General features: G+C 37.7%; 1 long non-coding RNA gene across 1 annotated transcript in view; it reads right to left on the bottom strand.

The window, feature by feature from the left end:
• Nucleotides 1-1,010: 1,010 nt before the first annotated feature.
• Nucleotides 1,011-14,469, bottom strand: part of LOC120586802 (uncharacterized) — a 150,376-nt gene continuing 136,917 nt past the window's right edge. Inside the window, exon 3 of the long non-coding RNA XR_005648809.1 lies at nt 1,011-1,097. This is a non-coding gene — a long non-coding RNA (uncharacterized LOC120586802). The remainder of the gene's footprint in view (nt 1,098-14,469) is intronic.

Genomic DNA, 14,469 nt, shown 5'->3' with positions numbered 1-14,469 from the left:
GGCTACTTACCGAGGTATAGGCAGGCTTCGGGAGCCCACTGCAGGGTTGTGGCACCCAGAGACCAGCAATAGTGGGAGGACTTTACACCCACCTCACTCTCAGGGTCTCTACACCCCATGAGAAACACTACTTCAACCTAACTTCCCTGTTCTCCTCCCCAATTCTCCTCCTCCCTACCAAGTGCTAGCATCTGGATCTCTTTTCATGAGAAAAAGATTCTCTGATGTCCTATCCTATATCCTTTCATACTCCAGTGTTAATTCTCAGATCTGAGTCCTCCAAGCTCAAACTAAACTTATTTCAAGCTGTGCCTTCTTGGAGATTCAGAATAAAAGTCCCTTTTATATCAAGTGCCTAGTTCTCACAAATTAATATCAACTTCGCTTTCAGACTATTATTATAGCCATGGGCTCTCAAAACTCTTATTAAAGTCAAAGATAACAATGATGTCTTTGTTCTGTGCTATTATCCACCCTCCTCGGAAAGCAAAGAACGCTATGGATTTGGATGAGAAGAGAGGAAAGATAACTGGAAACATCTGGGGACCCCTAAAGTAAAATATACCCATTTAAAAAACATCATTCTGCTCTATTTGTAAGCCTGAAAGGTACTGCTCCATTGGGAAGCATGAGGACCTCCGCAACTCCACACTGACCTCCCTTTCTGGTGAGCACAATGCATACCATCTCACCTATCCATCTTCCGTAAGAAGTAAGATACAAATTATTAGGTTGAAGCTTTCTTAGTTGCAGTTCCCACTCCACTCATGCTTCCTAAAGAGGAGTGGTCAACTATCATCTTGGCTGAATTAGAATGTTCTTGGAACTTCTCAGCAAAACGTTTTACAAATACTCTCTTGAATTACTTTTAGTGTTGGCTGACTCCTCCAGGATGTTTAGATTTTACTTATTTTTTTCGTGGGTAGTAACTTTTTCCTGGTATGCTAGGAGTGTGTGATGCAGATGGCCTCAAAGTTAGTCAGAGAAATTAAGGACAACAGAAAGAACTTACTTGAGTAACCCTCCTACATGAGATGAAATAGAGACAGTCTGGATTCCAGTCTTTTATGAAAGGAAATGACTCCAATTCACTGGATCTAGGAAACAAGAAAGAAAGAAATGAAATCACTCCTCCCTATCCATATGTAATTTCTACACATGACCGGGAGCGAAGAGAGTCTCACAGTTTGGACACAAACTTAGTGAAGTTCCTTGGGCCATGGTCTTAAAGAGCCAGGGTCTTAGCCCAATGAAGTTACCCCAGCAATTCATAGTTCACAAAAGCCCCACTCTTGTCTATCTTCCCCAAGGCTGTTATATCAAAATGAGAGCCTTGTTTCTCATTGACTAGCTCTTAAGACCCACTCCTTAGAAGTAAATACTTAATTATTATTGGCTCAACTGCTTTATCGTACTCAGTGAGACAAAATTTAATAATTCCAGGAATTAAAACCATATTAGGCAATCTCTTTAAAGTCTGCGGGGCTTCTGTATGTTGAAAAGAACATGCACTAGTATTTGTATTATGTTTAATGTGCAATTCATTAGACTCACATATCTAATAAAGGACACTTTGAAAGCCTTTTTTCTTAAGCATTAGTCATTGATTACAAGTTTGATTAATTCAATCTCCTTACACAATTTAAATTGCAATTACAAATTTAGTATGACTGCTTCTTCGAAAAGCTTTCAATGCCTTAAAAAACATAAACAAACAAAAGTATGATTTCAAAACTAAACTTCCACATATAAAAAAATGACTCTACATCAAACTAAAAAGTTTTTGTACAGCAAAGGAAACCATCAACAAAACAAAAAGACAATTGACTGATTGGGAGGAGATATTCGTTAATGATACATCTGATAAGAGGTTAATATCCAAAATATATAAAGAACTCATACAACTCAACAACAACAACAAATCCAATTAAAAACGGGCAAAAGCCCTGAACAGATGCTTCTCCAAAGAGGAAACACAAATGGCCAATAGACATATGAAAAGATGCTCACGGTCACTAATCATTAGAGAAATGCAAAATAAAACCACAATGAGATATCACCTGACACCTGTCAGAATGAATGGCTATCATCAATAAATCAAAGAACAAGTGTTAGCAAGGATACAGAGAAAAGGGAACCCTCAAACATTGTTGGTGGGATTGCAAATTGGTGCAGCCCATATGGAAAACAAGTATAAAGGTTTCTCAAAAAATTAAAAATGGATATACCTTTTGACCCAGTAATTGCACTTCTGGGTATTTATCCAAAGAAAACCAAAACAATAATTCGTAAAGATCTATGCACGCCAATATTCATGGCAGCATAATTTACAATAGCCAAGATACGGAAGCAACCTAAATGCCCATCAACAGACAACTGGATAATGAAGTTATGGTTCATATGTATATACAATGGAATATTACTGAGCCATTAAAAAAATGAAATCCTACCATTTACAATGAAATAAGTCAGACAGAGAAAGATAAATACCATATGATTTCACTAATATGCAGAATCTAAGGAACAAAAATAACAAACTAATCAACAACAGACTCACAAATATAGAGGACGATTTGGTGACAGACCGGGGCGGGGGGAGGTTGGGGAGCTGGGAAAATGGGGTGAAGAGTTGAAGAAGTACAAATTAGTAGTTGATAGATGGTCACAGGGATGGGGAGATGGCATAGGGAATGCAGTTAGCATTAATATATTGACTGGGTGGAAAACCAGAGGAGAGAAGGAGCAATTAGGGGGATTGTTTTATAAACCATATAAATGTCTAACCTATGTACTGCATACTTGAAACTAAGAAAAAAATGGCTCTAAATATGCTGAAATCATGGATTTCAGCTTTTTTCTTCCAAGTGCTTATGCTTTTTAGGAGTTTCAAGTTCCATGGCTTCCTAGGGCTTCAGTAGTCCTATCATACATCATTTTTTAAATTTTCTAGTGTTAGTAATTTTACTAGACCCAGAAATAAATGCATGCCACCTCAGAAAAGCTTAAAAGACAGGTGCTAGGTTGATGACCTTTTGATTTTTGGCCAGAACATAGGATTTTGTCTGGCAGTCCTTTAATACTAGGTTTTGCTTATGAAATTACAGAAAACTTACATCCATGTCCTTCATTATTGACATTAGGTGTTCTTTCTCAAAATAAGAGTTGCTTTATTCCTACTGTCCTGTCACTAAGAAATATTGACCAGTTTTGCCGGCAATATTAAGTATATTTATATACGTAATCTCACAACTCCTTTGGAAAACGATGTGAGTTTTCCCACCAATACTGATACTCAGAAATTTTACTTCTAGGTATTTACCCAAGATAAATAAAAACATAGTCACAAAAAGACTTGTACAATAATGTCCATAGCAGTTTTATTTATAATAGCCAAAAACTAGAAACAGTGTCCAGTTCCGTTCAATGAAAGAATGGAAAATCAAATTCTGGTATAGTCATATAATGAAATACAATTCAGCAATGAGAAAGAATAGATTACTGTACGTACCAATATGGATCAATCTCCAACATATCATGTTGAATGAAAGAAGCCAAATACAAGATCACATACTGTATGATTCCATTTACATTAAATTCAAGAAGAGGTAAAACTAATCTATGATGATACAAGTCAGAACAGAGGCTTCCTGTGTGGAGTAGAAATAGATTGGAAAGAGTCAAGGGGGAAACTTCCAAGGTAATGGAAATGTTCCATATCCTGATTGGTATGTTGATTTCATGCGTTAAACAAGATTATCTAAGAATATAGATCCTATTGTTTTTATTTGTATAAACAAGAAGAAATGAACAAAATTTGTCAGTAGGTCAAAAAGGAATGCAAAAAGTAATGTTGGTACTCAAACAAGAAAACAAATCTGTCTGCAGTCACTGGAGAACTGCTAAAGCAGTAAGGACTTGAGGGGACAAAAATCCCATTAGAAGGGTAACTGAGAAGTTAAGTCCCACATTTGGTTTCATGTGTCCTTTTGAGACATCTGCTTGTTCAAGAGTGGAGAAAATCTGAGAAGCAGAATATGGGGCAGTTTAAGTAGGGTGCAGATGGGGCACAGCCTAAGATGGGAGAGAAATTTTGAACTCAGACCCAGCGTTAGAGAGAGACCTGGATAAACACGTATAAGTTACAGCTGGGAATCTTGAAAAGATACACCCTAAAAGTAAGGTAAACCCAAAACAGATCAGTCCACCAAAGTTCAAATTAACTCAATCTTCAATTAAAGTGATCTTTCCCTGTTGCAACTGCTGACAGAAGCAGATGCAAATCCAGTCTAGTTGAAAATAACGTAGTCCATATCTTTAAACTATTGCTATTATTCTTCATAAATAATGCCTGGCTTTCAATATAAAATAACCAGACATACTAAAAAATTAAAACTGACCAATGGTCAAAAGAAAATAAATACAAAACACAATAATGACAGACTACAAGAGATCCAGGTGTTGAAGTTATAAGACATGATTTTTAAATAATTGTGATTAACACATGCAAAAAATCAATTATGATGAAAATCTCATAGAAAACTGGAAACTATAAACAAACCAAATAGAAAAGAACTGATATACTCAACAGCAAATTAAGAGCTCAACAGATGAATTTAAACCACTAGTTTTATTAGTATTTTATTAAAATTTAAAAGTATTGACATTTTTAAGGTCAGAAGTTTCCTTATCTGAAAAATGAGTACATAGGTAGTAATATCTCCTTTTTAAGATGCTGGCCAATTTATAATTTTGTGATACATTCTTGGGCCCTCTTTTTAAATAGTTAATGTTTATGACTACTGTGTTAACCAACTACTGGGCTCTTCTACTTTGTTAGCATATGAAACTAATACCAATCAATCTTTCCTGTTTGGGTATCAACATTACTTTCTCCATTCCTTTTTGACCTACTGACAAATTTTATTCATTTCTTCTTGTTTATACAAATAAAAACAATAGGATCTATATTCTTAGATAATCTTTTTTAATTGCATATAGAAAACATCTATATATTCATGCTCTCCTATTTATTAAAATCAATAAAAACTAAATATAAATGTATATTCATCCTTCTTTTGTATTTTACTTTTCTTCTTGCGTACTTTAGATAAACTTTCTCTTTTAACCATTACCATAAGTCATGGCTTTCTATAAATCCAACTAATTCAACTGGCTAATATTATTACTATCAGTATCACTGATAATAATAATGTTATGCCTCTTTAAATGATCACTTTTTGTTAATTTTTCTAATGTTCATAGAAATATTCTCGTTTCTTGGTAATCACAGCATGTTCCAGAATTACACTGATTTTCTATTATTCTAAGACAGTGGTTTTCAATCTGGGATGAGTTTGTCTTCTAAGGGACATCTGGCATGTTTAGTTGTCATGACTGAGCAGAAGCGCATGGGGTGTGGGTGGCAGGAGGCAGGGTAGCAGTTGCTACTGATATCTAGAGGGTAGAGTTTAGGGATACTGCTAAACATCCTACAATGCACAGGACAGCCCCCCCTCAAATTGACATTTGGCCTCAAATATCAATAGTGTAGAAAAACCTTGATCTAAGACATGAAATCAAATAATCTCCAAACAATTCTTGTTCTTTTTTTAAGGCACAAGAGTTTTAGAGATCAAAATCTGAGTGTTGAGGCTACACAACAGAGCTGTCGATAGACAAACATGCTACTGCCACTGTTACTGGGCTGATAAATATTTTTTTAAAGGTTGAATTCAAATTAATAATTTATAAGTTATCTCCTCGTATTGTTGTATATAAACCCCCTTTCTTATAATAGGCAGTTTTCCCAAATACTAAGACTCTCCTACACTGGCAAAAAAACATTTTTGTGATAAAGTCAAGAGTGACTCATTCAAAGCAGCTTTCATACAGCATTGTTACCGTTCACACAATGACAATACTTGCTCTCCTGTCCCCATCCTTCAAAGAAAAATAATTATAACGAGAACTTTTAAGAACTTTCAGAAAACTCTTCTATTGATAATCTTTTTACAGAAAAATATTACCAGTATCCAGGTCTTTTTGGTTGGCAGACAGGTTCTTGGTTATAAAAATAGCCAGTTAAAAATATAATTGTAGCTTTGACCTTTAGAGTAAATAATGGAACATTAGGTACTAACCTAAAAAAATACAAAACAAAACAAAACAACAATAACAAAATCCTCCCAGATTAGATTTGTAAAGTCAATTCTGGATACTTCTTCATGAAAATGTCACGTATTAAGAAATTCCTACCATTTAGATTCTGATAAAAGAAGTATGGCATTTCTCTGCCTCTTAACTAGAGAATAAGTGAAGCTTGAAAGCCTTAATTTGTGGTTCAGTAATCTTATAAACTAAACCAGTAAACTCAATTTCTATCCATAATAAGTTTGCCTATCTTTTCAATGTACACACATACATTCACATGTGCACACTTTCTTCCCCACATCTAAAACACACACACGCATACACACTCTACTCACTTTCCTGGTCTTTAAAGTTTTTATCAAACATTCTATAGAACTTGCATGTATTTTAGTTTTTCCCAACTTAAAGGGAAGTCAAAGAACTCAGTGGGATTCTAAGTCACTATTGAAAACTTATTTCAAGCCAATTTGCTTGGTAACCAAGACACTGTTAAGGTCTGGAGCTCTCCCCTGAAAAAAATGAGTAGGAAAGAATAAGCCCCTGCTGGGCATTGGTATTTTCCTTTGGGTAGTAGTCTGTAAAGTGAAGTGTAAAGTCTGCGTTCCTTTACTTCCCTCGGATTTTATTTTTTTCATCGGAAAACTGAAAATCTTTATCAGCAACATCTCCAGCATGTGAGATAAAGAAAACAATAGCTATTGATGAAAACTATCAAGCAACCTGCAGTAGACAAACATGACATCACTACTCACCTTCAGGACCAAGATGACTTTTAAAAATTATAGCCACATAATTGTAAAAACTATTAAGGGCAGGAAACAAATCTAAGCTACTCTTAGTTATATACCATGCCAGTATGTACTCAGTAATGGCTGTTTATACAGAAAACAAACCTCAATTCAATGTGTGTTTCACTCTTAGATAATTAAGATGAAAGGAACAGACACATTTTAGGTCATCACCTCCAACTAGAAAGTAGAGTGAAACCATTTATAAAGAAATTGTGTGCCATGAGGATGATGTCAAACTGCTGACAGGTAGATAAATAATTGATAGATGACAGATAGATAGGAAGGAAGGGAAAGAAGAAGGATCATTGAATTCTTATAACATCTATGTAAAGTAAGTTTTAGTATCTAGACTTTAAAGATGGGAAAATTGAGACTAAGAGATTTAGAATGACTTGGTTCAGAGCTTGAATTCAAACCGACATCAGCCTGACTCTAAAGCCATGATCCTCTTACTATGTCAGGGAGTTTAGAGTAGAATGCTCAGTATGGGAAATCAGAATGAGAAGAATTTATCCTGAAAATGATGTGTGTACACTGAAATAGATTCAAACACGTGACACAGGCACAGGGGCCTGTGCTAACAAGAGAATGCTTCCAAATGGGAACAAGGTTTGCAAACACCACCTTACTTTATTTACACAATTGAATTTTGGATATTAATTTTAATCAAAATGAATAGAGAGAGCAAAATATAGGTTTCACATGAAATTGATGGTAGACTTTAACTTGTAAAGATAATATAATTGGATATAAATTGCGATAGTGACATTTATGAGAAAAGACACTTTTAGTTTTAGATTTTAGTCATTGTTAGCATGTATCTATGCCAATATTATCCACATTAAACTCCATGGACCATTATTCTTGTTTTTTTATATTGCCTCCCTACCCACGGTTCCAGATGCTCACTGCCTCCTAGCCACAGCTGTGATGGCAGAACCCTGGCAAGGGCTAAGTGTGTAGAAATCTGTGCCCTCCCTACCATCTAGTCCAGGCTCAAACTTCACTACAACTCCTTTTAAAATTAATAATAATAATATAAGTAATCTTGTTTGTTGATCACTGCAGATCTTGGCTCCTTTTCTATTCCCACCCCATTCTTGCTGGCACGACTGTGGCAGGGGGAGGATACAGACCTGGGGACGCTTAGACATATGCAGCTAGAGGCAGACACTGTTCCTAGACAAAGCAATCCTTCCCTACCCCAGATCCTCATACACCAACACACACAGACAGATCCACAAAGACAGACCCTTCCCAGACAAACACACACACACAGCCTGACACAAAGACTGAGGACAGACAAACACATAAGTAGTGCAGACCCTCCCAAGCACTGTCTAATACACCAGCGTACGCTGACCTGGCAGCATCTGCACACAGGAATCAGAGTACGTGGAAGCCTCCAGCAGGCCACAGGCTCCAGCAGTGGGAGTGGCACACAAACATGGGCCTGGGGCTCCCGAGTCTCCACACTCAAGATAGGGAGATTTCTCCGACAGCCCTGGGGGCTGCTTCCTCTCAGGGCAGGGTAGGGTGAGGTAGGGGTGGAGGATTGGCACCAGCTCTCACTCTTGCACCCTGTCCAGTCTGAGTCAGACCCACACTGCTGGGACACGGCAGACACACTAACGATTGTTCTCCTACTCCTAAGACAGAGCATGGCTCTCTAACCAACACACATGTCACACACGTGCCTTTCCAGAGTCCAGAGATTGGCCTCTGCCCAGAACAGCTGGGCCCCTACTAACTATTACTCTTAAAACAAAATAGGACTCAAAAATTCAAATCATTTGGAGAAACAGTGGCTTAACAACACAAGGAATTTTTTTACTGCATGACTTCAAATATACATCTCCAGGAAGGAGACAAAGTATGCTGAGATGCCCAAATTTCCCTGTCCATGGGATGCTGGCTTCATAGAGGATGCAGCAGGACATGTTTCGTATGAAGAATTTGGGAAATGCTTGTTATGCAGTTGTTGTCTAAGAAAAAAGTTTGCCATGAGTTAAAAATATACAAGTCAAGAACATTGCATTGCTCAACAACCTTCACAAGCTGTCATGTCTTACCTTGTTCCTTCACCTCTGGACCTGAGCAAAACTGGGTAGTCCTCAAGAGACATTAACATGAGATTCTCATTTTCTTCATTCTCCATACTCAACTACTTTAAACTTCATTAGAATTAAAGCATCCAAACTCAGGACAATTGACCTCATAATTACATCTGGTTTAATGTTTCCTTTTCCCCTCAAATTAAAACTAGAAGCCCATTCCTTCTACCTGATTTCATTTTAATAACTTAAGATTGATCTTTGGGGAAATATAAGGAAATCATGGGGAAAGGATTTTGAAGCTCAGTTAGCACATGTGTAGATTTACATCTTTTCATGCTGATGAATTTGAGACATGTTCTGTGCATTTGATTTTACTTCACAGACTGCCCCCAAAGTGTCCAAAAATGATTTGGGGTAACTTTTAAAGTGGACAGATATACATGCTCTAAAGAAGTACATGAAGAGATATGGAAAGGTCGTATTTTAACTTCTGATTTTCTTATCCTCATCATAATCTTGAAGAAATCTTTGTCCTCCATTAAGTTTTGATAATTCTCAGAGGGTAGTTGGGAATTGTTTTCTGCATTACAAGAGCAAGATAATGAGCTGAATTTCAAAGTAGAAGCATCCATACAATTGGGAGGCAGGCTATGGAGCAGCAGAGAAATGCCACTTTGTAAAAATCTTGCCAGGTCTTCTAACATCTTGGTTCTGATTATGGAAAAGAAGATAACAGATGAAAGAATTAACATTGATTGAGCACCTACTATGTACTAGGCATACTATGCCAAATGCCTTTCTAAAATGTAAATATCACTGACCTCATTTTAGACCCACAAAGGCAAAGTTACAAACCTGAGAGTGGCAGAGCCAGGAGTCTGTCCCTAATATGCTTGATTCAAAAGTCCATGCCCTTCTAATGTAAAACACTGCCTTCAGTGGAAGGGTGGTTTTAACTTAGTTCCACTTATGATAAAAGAAAGAGTTAATTGAGCAGCTCCACCCTTTTCTGGAGGCCATAAGAAGAGACAACTTGAGAAACATAACTACTCATTTTCGAAAGTCATTAATTCAGACTGGGTGCCCAGTGAAGGCACAATCCAGGGCCTAAGTAGTTAGTAAGGTTATTCAATGGATATGCCATGTCATAGATTTGGCAATGAAGTGAAATAACCCCCACCCTCAAGAGCTCACAGTATAATGAGAAGACACAGGCCAGTAGAGTCTAGTTCGCAGTAACTTAGAGACAAAAAGAGTTTGACTTTTTCCTTTTTGACTGACATATTTGATTGACATAGTGATAAGCACAAATGTAAAGTGTAAAGCTTGATAAACTTTTACATATGTTTATACATGTGTAACTATCACTTAAACTCTTAAACTGAGACATAGATCATTTCCAGCACTCTAGAGGTTCCTTCATAGTCACTCTCAATCGACACCATTCCCAAAAGTAACCACTGTGCTATTTCTATCATTATAGATTAAATTTGCTTATTCTTGAACTTCATGCAATGGAATCACACAATAAACGCTCTTTTCAATCTGGCTTAATTTACTCAACATTATATTTGTGAGAGTCATCCATGTTGTGCATAGCAGTAGTTTGTTCTTTCTCATTGCTGTGTAGTATGTTAATGTACCACAATTTACTCATCCATTACACTGTTGACGGACACTTGTTTCCCACTTGGGGCCATTATAATAAACAGGATAATGAACAGTCTTATACATAACTTTTAGTGGAATTGTTGGGCCATAGAATAGGCATATGTTTAGCTTTAATACACCTCCAAGCAATATTCCAAGAATATTCGTACAGAGTCACATTACCTACATGCACTCCTACCAGCAATGTATGAGAGGCCCCATTGTTCAGTATCCTCAACAACATTTAATATGGTTAGTCTTCCTAACTGTAGCCATTCTAATGGGTATGTAATGGTATCTTTTTGTGGTTTAAATTTGCCATTCCCTGTGGACTAATAATAAGCACCTTCTCATAAGTTTATTGGATATTTGGAGTTTCTTTTTCGTGTGAAGTGCCTCAAAAAGTCCTTTGAAACAAGTTAGATGCAGTTTATGACAAACCAACTTCATTTCCAACTTCACACTGCATAAGATTTACTGAAAGCCACTTTTCTTCTCTCCAGTCCTTCCCCACCCTCAGTTCCTCCCCCTTCCCTCTGCCTCTCTCTTCACACACATTTCCCTCCCTACCCACTGGAAAGAGCTTGTATCAGCTAAAGATGGAAAACTGTATTTTAGGCTCAACAGGAAAACCCAATTTCATTTATAAAACTGAAAGAGATTATGACACTTCAGAAGGGTTCATCTCTGCCTGCTTGTTTTTTGCTTAATGCCCACTTCATATCTCTATTACAGTTCTGTGATTTACCATCCTGGCATAAAAGAACCAAGTGGATTCTCTATCACCCAGTGTGCTGGAAATATGGCATTACATATATTTAAAAGACCTAAATCATTGTGAGCCCTGAAAAGAAATATCCCAAGTATTGATTTAAATGTGTGTTTTTGCAACATGCCTCCCTGCACGCTCAGGGGAACATAAAGTGACCCATAAATATTCTGGAAGAACCACTCATTTGCTAATTTTCTTACCCTGAGCCACGGAACCATTCTTCCCTGTGTGCTCCCAAGATTTTGTATCCACAGGCAGCCTGGCTGAGAGAAGAAAGCTCCAGTTTAAGTAAATTGCTGCAGGCCTTTTGCTGACAGTGCTGTCTGATCTCCCTTTAGGCTATTTCTAAAAATAATAATAAGCAATGGTTTCTCTTCATATCACCCTTCTCCCACAATAGAGAGTTCAAAGAGGTTCTAGTATTAATTCATTAATTCCACAATAGCCTTCTGAGGTAAGGAAGAGTTTGCTATCCGTTTCTAAGAAGGATTTTGGGGTCTGGGGAATATATGTGTACTAAGTCATGCAGAAAAATGGACTGAGAGTGGATTCATAAAATCCATTACATTAGGAGATGGAAGGAACCGTAGAGTAGAAGCCACTTATTTTCAGATGAAAAAGCTCAGATCCAAAGAGCTTAGAGGCTGCCCAAGGTCACAAAGAGAAAGGATTGAGGGTCCCACCCAAGATCATGGAAAGATTTAATGACTGAAATAGAACAAGACCCAGGTTTTCTGACTTCCAATTCAATGATCCAAGAAATTAAACAACAACATCAAGAAAAACGGGCATGAAGAAGAAAAGATGAACTATTGCCATTCTTAAGATTCCAAAGTAGTTATTTAGCTCGACATTGTAGAGGCACTTTTGCCTCTGGTAGGTCGAACAGGAAATAAGTACTGGATAAGAATCCAGATCTGCCTGATGTCGAAGTCTACACTCTGGACCACCTTCTCTGGACTGTTAAGTAATATTCGAAGTGCTTTACGAACCTCTAATAAGATATTCTAGAAAACTGGACACGTGAAGTGGAAAAGAAATCATTTTTCTTTTCATTTGATACCCTTTTTACTGTTTGAATATTTGTTAACCATTATGCACATATTACTGTAATTATTTTCTTAAAGTGGTTGACATTTTTAAAGGGTTTTCCTGAACTATAAAATGTCATTTAATTAAAAGAAAAAAAGTAAATTCTCCTCACTCAAAATTGGTGCTCCCATTAGAGCATTATTTTATCTTCTTCAGAGCATGCCCAGGGTCCCTTCACCCCATTTTCTCTGACTACATTTTTGGTATATCCTGTTGGTTTGTTACATGACAATTACAGCTAAAAATATGCTTGCTTCTGTTCACTGCCAACTTATTATTTTTGTAAGCTGTAACCATACAGTGTCTTTATTGTGAAGCATTTGCATAGGTCTTTATAGGTCTTGCTAACTCAAGAGACATCTATTTAGCACCTACTATATGCTAGCACTTCATGACCCTGCCAACATTTGAGTAAACTGTTACCATACAGTCAGAAAAAAAAAAACACAATCAAGTCTTCTAAGATATGGTTTGAGGACACAGAAGAAAGTAAGATGAGTCTGCAGGAGTTAGAAAACTGTTCATAGAAGTGGCATTTGACCTAGGTCTTGAAGGGTGAATTAGAGTTTTCCAGAAGTCAAAGAGGAAACAAGTTATTCTAAGCATGAAGAATGAGATAGAAAACTGTCCTCTCCAGGATTCTCAAGGGCTGCTCCCCAGAAAGAAAAAACATAGTCAAAATGGGAAGGAAACCAGAAAACATAAGCCAGATGGCTGTGGGAGGTGGGAAACCCAAAGGGCAGCAGTACAGTGTGCAAGCAGAAGCAGAAAGGAAGAAGAAAGCAGCGTGCAGGGGATACTGAGCAGAGGGAAAGAATGAGAGAGGAACCGCAGGACATGTTACTGTATGATGGCCTAGATAAACACCTACAGCACCTCAGAAAGAAAAATCAGCTATTGTGTTTTAGGGATGCACGCTTCAGTGATAAAACTATACACGGTCACTCAAGGACAAGAGCACTGTACAGCAAGAGAGTGGCTACACTGGGGCGGATGAGGAGAGGTGATGGGTCAGGGCACATGACAGCCTCTGTGGTAGTCAGTAATGTTCTCTTTCTTAACCTGAGCAATATTTATGAGGGTGTTTGTTGTATAAATAATTCATTAAGTTCTTTTTTGCTTTGGGTAATGTTGGTATTTATGTTTACTTTATAATGTAAAAAGTCATCAATATCTGGATTAAAGATGGGTCTCATTTCTCAAGGCCTCTGGATGGAGGGTAGGGAATGTGGAGGTTAGAGGCAAGCCTCTAGGTGGCTCAGCCATACTTCAGGTGCACACAAAAGAACGTGTGTACTTGGGGAAAATTCCCAAGGTCATTGTTGCAGATAAGGAGTAAGTGGCTGTGAGACCATCCAGACTTGTGACAGAAGAGGGAGTGAGGCAAGTGGGGAACATCAGAAAGACCCCAGGAAAAGGGGGGGTCCTCATTTCCACAACTTCCATTCAGGAGTCAGCATCACAGCCTCCTGAAGCTTAGGGTGATAATATCAGGGCCTTTTGTTCAGGGTCAAGGTAATGAGAGCAACATCACTCTGGACAAAGAAAGAAAGAACCTGAGCCCTCCCCCACTTCAGTGTGGAGTGACTCAAGGAGACCTCTTCAAACAAAGGACTGATCCTCTTCAAAAAAAAGAAGAAGAATAAAGCAACCTATCCACGCTTCAATTGTACCTGAGACAGGGTGTTCATTCCAGCTTTCTGTCTCAGCACCCTTGAAGTGCTTGTCCCCTGGGAACAAGGGACATGTCTCTAATGGCTTGGGGAAGAAAGTATATACAGTGCCCTGTGGTGAGACTAAGAGAGTATCGTATCCCCCAACCCCACCTCTTCTAGGAATTCATCACAAAGGCAGCCTCATGGGCAGTTTCTAGATTCAGAGCATCCTTACCATTCTGCTGAGGTCGCCATTTTTTATCCTTCGTCTTGTCCCCTAAAGTGTCAACACCGCAGTATAG

Source organism: Pteropus medius, unplaced genomic scaffold, assembly GCF_902729225.1.
Source record: "Pteropus medius unplaced genomic scaffold, Ma_sr-lr_union100, whole genome shotgun sequence".
Taxonomy (NCBI): Eukaryota; Metazoa; Chordata; class Mammalia; order Chiroptera; family Pteropodidae; genus Pteropus; species Pteropus medius.
The sequence above is the reverse complement of the archived record's forward strand: the minus strand, read 5'-3'. Positions and strand labels throughout refer to the sequence as shown.